An 8,981-nucleotide genomic window follows, 5' to 3' on the forward strand; every position below is an offset into this window, starting at 1 on the left:
ACGTGCACCACCTGTCCACTCAGGGGCCTTTTCAATAGTTCCTAGACCATAGTACTCCGTAATATAATCACTTATAAAAATCAAGATGGAACCTCCGTTGAAGATCAGCAAGATCAACCAACAGATCCATATAAAAGAGCCATGGACTCATCCGTTGAGGACCAGCAAGGTCAATCAACCATATCCATGCCTGGTTTCAGAAAACAACTCTTACTCCTTGTTCCAATATCTTCCACGACACACGTGTGGGTATCTTCGGCGACCTAGAGACCAAGCACCGTATGGTCAGCACCCTCTAGGATCCTTCGTCGTCGCAGGTCACCTAGCGCTTCACTCATAGGCCACTTCCTTGGTCCCTCATCCACCGTACTGGAAGCTCACCATTTAAATCGAACTAAGGCTGGTCAAGACCTCGGCCGACCTTGCTACGCGAGACGTCCTCCATTGACTCTCCGTCATCAGTAGTTGCAACTTTATCAGGTAGGTCTTCACGACCACATTCTCAAGATAGTCAAAATGCTTCCCCAGCATTCTTGACATAAAACAGTCATTTACAAACAGTTCACAAATACAGTTTCTATAATGAACTCATATCTTTCCAGATTGTTCCACATCAATCCATCTTACTTAATCCAATTCCAAATCATATGTGTATCCATTCTTGATCAGATACATCATTTTCCATCCCATCACATCAGATTCATTCACTCATATCTTTCCAGATTGTTCCACACCAATCCATCTTACTTAATCCAATTCCAAATCATATGTGTATCCATTCTTGACCAGATACATCATTTTCCATCCCATCACATCAGATTCATTCACTTTACATAACATCCATTCCTATCTTTCTTAATTTACATTACGTCTCATCACATCCATTTCTCATTATATCTCATTCGTTCAAATCTTATATTATTCATTCACATTCTGATTCACATGACATCTCATCTCATCCATTCGCTCATATCGACTTCATATCCATTCACATGATGTCTGATTATTCATTCACATTCTGATTCACATGACATCTCATCTCATCCATTCGCTCATATCGACTTCATATCCATTCACATTAATATTTGCATTCCTTATTCCACACACACATCCACATTCGTACATCCACATTCACATCTACATCCATTTTCACATCCACATTCATACATCCATATCCACATCCACATTCATACATCCACATTCACATCCACATTCACATTCATACATCCATATCCACATCCACATTCGTACATCCACATTTACATCTACATCCACATTTGTACATCCACATTCACATCTACATCCATACATCCATTTTCACATCCACATTCATACATCCATATCCACATCCACATTCATACATCCACATCCACATCTACATTCATACATCCACATTCACATTCACATCCATACATCCATACTCCCATTCCACATTCATAAATCCATATCCACATTCCAATTCATACATCCACATCCACATCCACATTCACATCCATACATCCATATCCACATTCCACATCCTCATTCACATTCACATACATCCACATCCACATTCCATATCTCCATTCACATATCCACATTCACATTCACATACATCCACATTCACATTCACATTCACATTCACATTTACATTCACATTCACATTCACAATCACATTCACATTCACATCCTCATTCACATTCACATACATTCACATCCACATTCTATATCTACATTCGTATCCCCATTCACACATTCACATACATCCACATTCACGTTCACATTCACATCCATACATCCATACCCCCATTCCACATTCATACATCCATATCCACATTCCAATTCATACATCCACATCTATTCCTCATTCATTTTCATCTATTTGATTCGTTTCACATCCTCATATCTATTTATAGAATACAAGAGAATTCTTATTTTTTATATAAGATTTCTTTACGCATCTATTTATGCATAAATTCCATTTTAAGGAGACGAACACTTTCGAAATAAAAATCAATCTTTTATGCATCTTCTTATGCATAAATTCATTTTAAATGAGAATGACACTTTTGAATTAAAAATCAATCTTTTATGCATCTTCTTATGCATAAAATCAAAATTGATGAAAATAACTCTATTGAACTAAAAAATAGATTTCTTTATGCATCTTTCTATGCAAAAAATTAAAATTGATGAGAAAACACTTTTGGATTAAAATAAATTCTTTATGCATCTTTCCATACATAAATTCAATTTAGTAAGAATTACACTTTTAGAATAAAGGAATTTCTTTCATGCATCTAATTTATGCATAAAATCGTTTATGATGAAAATCATACTTTTAATATAAAAAATATATCTTTTATACATATGTTTATGCATACAAATCATTTATGATGAAAATCACTCTTTTAATATAAAAGAATTTCTTTTATGCATCTAATTTATGCATAAAATCATTTATGATGAAAATCACACTTTTAATTTAAAAAATATATCTTTTATGCATATGTTATGCATACAATCATTTATGATGAAAATCACTCTTTTAATATAAAAGAATTTCTTTTATGCATCTAATTTATGCATAAAATCATTTATGATGAAAATCACACTTTTAATATATAAAAAATATCTTTTATGCATATTTTTATGCATAAAAGTCATTTATTGAAAAAGTAACACTTTTATTAAAAAAAATCTTTTATGCATACTTTTATGCATAAAAATCAAATATGATAAAAGTAACACTTTTATAATAAAAAATAATCTTTTATGCATACTTCTATGCATGAAAATCAATTATGATAAAAGTAACACTTTTATAATAAAAATTAATCTTTTATGCATACTTTTATGCATAAAAATCAATAATAATGAAAGTAATACTTTTATAATAAAACTAAATTTCTTTTATACAAATAATCAAAATACATCTTCTATGCATGAAACTGACACTTTAGAATATAGAAATCATAAGGATTACTCTTTTAGAATAATGAAAGATAATACTTATTTCCAAATTTTTAAAAAATTTTGCCATAACCTCCTTTATATGGCTTACCATTTTTCAATTTAAAGTCTCTAAAATTAATTAGAAATGCATCAAGAGTATTTAAATCATTCTAAAGTAACATTTTTCTACTTATTTATGAGAAAAATTATGAAAAACTTGATTTTATTCATTAATCATTCACCTAGGATAAAGAATGGTTGGATTTACTAGAGAAGAGAGGGGAATGCCTTTTGCCAATGAGGCATAACATCATTTACAATGTAGAGAAGAAAAAAATCATAAAAACCATAAAAGAATAGAAAAGAGAAGAATCTCCAACTTACATTGACAATTTAAGAGCTTTTCTTTGGCTTGATGGTTTGAGGGTTCTACTCTTGTTTGGAGACAAGAGTGGCCACCAATCTTTTGGAAGAGGGAAGGTCAAAAACTAATGAATTATGAGTAAAATTCATTGTTTTTGGCACTTGGGAGAGGCAGGGTAACAGTGCAAAAACAGTATTGAGCTTCACTAAAGGTGGAGGATTCAATTTATAGGAAAAAGTGAGCCTCTAACCAAGCAAACTGATTCTAGGATTTTCTGGATGAGTTTGGTCAATTTTTGACCATTTTTAAGTCAGTTTTGCTCACTTTTTGGATCTAGTTGAAACAGGAGAGAGGACAGATAAAAATATCTCATTATTTGGGAGTTAAAACTCATTCAAGCATGTGAAATAGGTGCCTCCTTCATGAGGGAAATTCCCCCATACTGAGGTGTCAAAATGCATCATTTCACCTAAATATCTCTCTTTTTTAACTATTAACCTTGTCCTTAGTCAACTCTTCATCTTATGTGAGTATTTACTCATTTTTTGGGGATTTTCCTTTTATTCTTCTATTTATCTCCTCCCTACATTTGGATGAATCTTATTGGTCCATAGGAACCTTAATTAAAAATTTTGAAAAAATCTTCACCCCCAAGATAATGCCTCTTGAACAGATTATACTTAATTTCTAATGCACCTTCTCAAAATCTTTTTTTGAACTTCTGTTTCAGGGGAATTTATTTTAATAAGATGACATATTTTTCTATCCAAAAATATTTAAAAACTAAATTACCACTCTCTAGAAGATTTTCTCTCTCTAGACCAAAACTGGTAGAAACAAAATCTTTTATATTTTTGAAGAGGGATTTGACTACAGGGGAAGATACTGGACATCTTGAGAGGCTGGGGAGGAATATTACATTCTACCCCACTTAAAAAATGCGAGATGTCCTCATCTCACACGTGGAGTATGATCTCTTTCTTCTTCTTCTTCTTCTTCAATCACTTCCAACGTTGCTGCCTTGGAAGTGGATGGCCAATTTGGGAACAACTCTCTTTGACTTCCCCTATTCTGAGGTGATCTTGTATTACTTTGGATTGAAACTCTAGGTTAGAGGGTCTACCTCTAGGATTTCCCTGATTTTGGCGAACCGTGATTGCTCTCGAAGGAAGGGGCTGGAGTCTGGAATCTTGATCCCTGATTTCCCTGTCCTAAAAACCTTGATCCAAAAGGAGTTGGGCAATCCATACTGCGATGTCCAAATCCTTGACAGTTATAGCATTTCACTCTCTTGTTCAAGGGTGGAACTTCTGAAGTTGAATTCTAGGGGACTGAGTTTCGGGAAAAGGACATTTCTTCCATTTTGGAACTTCCCATATCCTGGGTTTGACCCTGATATCTCTCAGGCGGAGGAAGGTTGGAATCACCTTCTGGGAATAAAAAACTTTTGAAAGGTGATGGTGCTGGCTTTGGACATCAAAGGCTTTGGTGAAATCCTTCGCCATTCTTACTGTTTTGGCCATTGAGATAGGTTTTGCATTCTTGACTAAAGTATCTAATGGCTCGTTCATTCCCCGAATGAACCTGGCCCATCAGCCGCTCTTCATTCAATTGAGGGGAATATTTAAGGAGAAGGGAAAAAGCCTGATGGTACTCTTCAATTGACCGGTTTTCCTGCTTTAGTTCCAAGAACTCATTCATCTTAATTTCAAGAAAGCTTGGGGGACAAAACCTCTTTCTAAGGTAAGCCTTGAGATCGGTCCAGGTTTGGGTATTTCGATCGAGACGATTTGTCTCGCAGTGGTTTCTCCATGCCACTCTAGCTATCTCCACTATCTTTAGCCTTACAAGAGCCATTTTTCTCTTCTCATTGTACCCGGTGACATCGAAGTATTCTTCCATTGATTCGATCCACTTCTCCACAGCCTCGCCCAAGTTTTCCCCTTCACCCTTGAAAGGTCCAGGCTGCGAACTATGAAGAGTTTTACGAACATCTAGGTCAAGCTCTTCTTCATCGAGTTGGGGGTTAACATTTCTACCACGACGACCTCGATCCATGTTCCTATCAATACAAAAACTCTTGTTAAGTCTCTTTATTTAAGATTCAATCCGATTTTTTATTCAACTGATTCTCGGCTCCCCACAGAGTCAAGAGATAAAGATACTCATATAGAACGTATTATTAGTTAACAATTCATTCAGAATTATCTCATTCATATCTTTAACACAATAATGGTCCATTAGACTGAATTTTTCTATCTAAACAATCCTCCATGGGGATTTCAATTTTTCAGATTTTTAATTTATCATCCCTTAACTTTTGATCCACTGATCAAAAGTTAACAGTAGCAATCTGCCAGCACAATCCACTAATCTCATAGTGATTGGCTGAAGTCATTAACATCATTCCAGTTAAGAACATCATCATAGGGACTCGTCCCATTCATCCTCATTGCGGTTTCGCTTAGCTTATTACATTCCAACCAATTTCAAGGATCATCATTTTTCAATCAGAATCCAAATCAACTCATCAGTTCTCAACCAGAATTTAAAATCATATCAACCACATTCGAATTCATCATCTGGATAGCATTAATGCTTATAATTTCAAGTCTTAGATTTACTCGTATATACTGCCAGTAAGAGCTGCAGTTATACCCTTGGTATATACAGGTAGTCATGGTTCTTGGAACTATAAGGTAAATACCAGCATGTCTAGGCCTCAAGCAAGTCAGGGATTCCATACAATTACGGTACTTCCATCTTAAGACCCAATTACCAATTTACGAATTTCAGTTTGAATATCAAATTGTATGATTTTTTTCACACAATTACAACCTTTTAGTGCTTCTTGATAAATTTTTAACATATTTGGCTTCTTGATTGATCCTCATTAGCCAAATGGCTCTGATACCAACTGTAAGATCCCTGTCCCCACCACGCAACGGATTCGGGGTGCTAGCAGCAGAAGTAGCACATCTTGCACGGGGCAGGGTCCCACCCTCGAGGCCTCGCGCACGGATATCCGGACAGGTGACTAATTCCTCGATTCTTCCAAACCGAACTCGAAAAAACTTCTCTTGCCCAGAAAGCAAGGGCGATTCCACCAGGATAACTTTTCCCTAACGTAGTCAAAAGCCTTACTTAACTGAACTGATCTGACCGAACTCGTAAGTTCCATAGTCAGATCAAGGGACAGATTACACTTGGATCAATAGAGACCAACACTTTTTTCCTCATCGAGAGGCACAGCCGTTGATCCTTTTTCCATAGAAAAATTTTTGTCTGGGATTTACTTCGTCTATCGAACTAAACAGAAATTGAGTCTCGATTTACGGATCCATCAGTCCAGCCTAACCCCATCCAGTCCCATGGGTTAGCCAACTACCCAACCACTGTAGTGATGGGATCCAATTTAGAATTTGGTTAGGTTTTGTCCCGGGTACCAGGGGAAAAGACTTCCCAAGCCCCCTAGCCGGATGTTCATGCAAACATAAACTAGTCACACCACTAACACACCCAATATGAAATTGCCTTTTTCTCAGTATCAGCTATCTTTAAAACAATCCTTTAATGAAACCATTGTGTCACTGATCACAGTCCTCAAAATCTCTGGTTGAGTCCTTATTTCCAATCATTCCTTCATTGGAGTATCTATGGTATCATTCGCAACCAGAACGCTCACCACCTGTCCACTCAGGGGCCTTTTCAATAGTTCCTAGACCATAGTACTCCGTAATATAATCACTTATAAAAATCAAGATGGAACCTCCGTTGAAGATCAGCAAGATCAACCAACAGATCCATATAAAAGAGCCATGGACTCATCCGTTGAGGACCAGCAAGGTCAATCAACCAGATCCATGCCCGGTTTCAGAAAACAACTCTTACTCCTTGTTCCAATATCTTCCACGATGCACGTGTGGGTATCTTTGGTGACCCAGAGCCCGAGCACCGTATGGTCAGCACCGTATGGTCAGCACCCTCTAGGATCCTTCGCAGGTCACCTAGCGCTTCACTCATAGACCGCTTCCTTGGCCCCTCATCCACCGTACCGGAAGCTCACCATTTAAATCGAACTGAGGCTGGTCAAAACCTCGGCCGACCTTGCTACGCGAGACGTCCTCCATTGACTCTCCGTCTCAGTAGTTGCAACTTTATCAGGTAGGTCTTCACGACCACATTCTCAAGATAGTCAAAATGCTTCCCTAGCATTCTTGACATAAAATAGTCATTTACAAACAGTTCACAAACAGTTCACAAATACAATTTCTATAATGAACTCACATCTTTCCAGATTGTTCCACATCAATCCATCTTACTTAATCCAATTCCAAATCATGTGTATCCATTCTTGACCAGATACATCATTTTCTTCATACATCCACATTCACATCTACATCCATACATCCATTTTCACATCCACATTCATACATCCACATCCACATCCACATTCATACATCCACATCCACATATACATTCATACATCCACATTCACATTCACATCCATACATCCATACTCCCATTCCACATTCATACATCCATATCCACATTCCAATTTATACATCCACATCCACATTCACATTCACATCCATACATCCATATCCACATTCCACATCCTCATTCACATTCACATACATCCACATCCACATTCCATATCTACATCCATATCTCCTTTCACACATCCACATTCACATTCACACACATCCACATTCACATTCACATACATCCACATTCACATTCACATTCACATCCATACATCCATATCCACATTCCACATCCTCATTCACATTCACATCCACATTCCATATCTACATTCATATCCCCATTCACACATCCACATTCACATTCACATTCACATCCATACATCCAAACCCCCATTCCACATTCATACATCCATATCCACATTCCAATTCATACATCCACATCTATTCCTCGTTCATTTTCATCTATTTGATTCGTTTCACATCCTCATATCTATTTAATATAGAATACAAGAGAATTCTTATTTTTGATATAAGATTTCTTTACGCATCTATTTATGCATAAATTCCATTTTAGGAGACTAACACTTTCGAAATAAAAATCAATCTTTTATGCATCTTCCTATGCATAAATTCATTTTAAATGAGAATGATACTTTTGAATTAAAAATCAATCTTTTATGCATCTTCTTATGCATAAAATCAAAATTGACAAAAATAACTCTTTTGAACTAAAAAATAGATTTCTTTATGGATCTTTCTATGTATAAAATTAAAATTGATGAGAATAACACTTTTAGATTAAAATAAATTCTTTATGCATCTTTCCATACATAAATCCAATTTAGTAGGAATTACACTTTTAGAATAAAGGAATTTCTTTCATGCATCTAATTTATGCATAAAATTGTTTATGATGAAAATCATACTTTTAATATTAAAAAAATATCTTTTATACATATGTTTATGCATACAAATCATTTATGATGAAAATCACTCTTTTAATATAAAAGAATTTCTTTTATGCATCTAATTTATGCATAAAATCATTTATGATAAAAATCACACTTTTAATTTTAAAAAAATATCTTTTATGCATATGTTTATGCATATAATCATTTATGATGAAAATCACTCTTTTAATATAAAAGAATTTCTTCTATGCATCTAATTTATGCATAAAATCATTTATGATGAAA

Source organism: Cibotium barometz, chromosome 31 (assembly GCF_041138505.1).
Source record: "Cibotium barometz isolate CiBa-2024 chromosome 31, ASM4113850v1, whole genome shotgun sequence".
NCBI classification, from domain to species: Eukaryota; Viridiplantae; Streptophyta; class Polypodiopsida; order Cyatheales; family Cibotiaceae; genus Cibotium; species Cibotium barometz.